Genomic DNA, 734 nt, shown 5'->3' on the forward strand with positions numbered 1-734 from the left:
CTGAGCGGAGGGACTGCAAAACGGGGACAAAATGAAGATTCCCTAAATGCTGCCTGGCAGACAGTGTCCTGCTGGCCTCTCCTTTATTTTTATTATGTATGTACGTATTTATTTTTGAGTCTTAGTCTCACTCCATCGCCCAGGTTGGAGTACAGTGGCACAGCCACGGCTCACCGCATCCTCGGCCTCCTGGGCTCAGGTGATCCGTCAGTCTCAGCCTCCTAAGTAGCTGGGACTACAGGCATGCACCACAAATCCCTGCTAATTTTTTGATTTTTTTTTTTGGTAGAGGCGATGTGTCGCTATGCTGCCCAGGCTGGGCTGGAACGCCTGGGCTCCAGCGAGCCTCCGGCCTCGGCCTCCCAGAGCGCTGGGATTACCGTCGAGAGCCACCGTGCCAGGCTAGCCTCTCCTTTAAAGTAAGTCATACATGCGTAAGAAAGCACGCTACCCTCTGGGCTGGGGTGACCTCCTCCTTCCTCCCTCTTTCTCCTCCAAATTACACACGAGAACACTGAGCTCTGCCCGTGCGACAGACGCGTCACCCGGGTCCTACAGGTGGCCAGACAAACGCAGGAACGCTTGGCGGGGAGGGCCTGGTCCCGTTCCCCCCTCCCGCGACGGGGCCCGACCAGGTCCCGCGCGCCCTGGCCGAGGCGGCCTCCGTGGGAGCTCGGGCCGCCGCCCGGGGGACCCGCGCCCGGGGACGTGCCGGCGGTGCGGGCGGCGGGAGG

Source organism: Carlito syrichta, unplaced genomic scaffold (assembly GCF_000164805.1).
Source record: "Carlito syrichta isolate Samal-C Ts95f unplaced genomic scaffold, Tarsius_syrichta-2.0.1 Scaffold113598, whole genome shotgun sequence".
Lineage (NCBI taxonomy): Eukaryota > Metazoa > Chordata > Mammalia > Primates > Tarsiidae > Carlito > Carlito syrichta.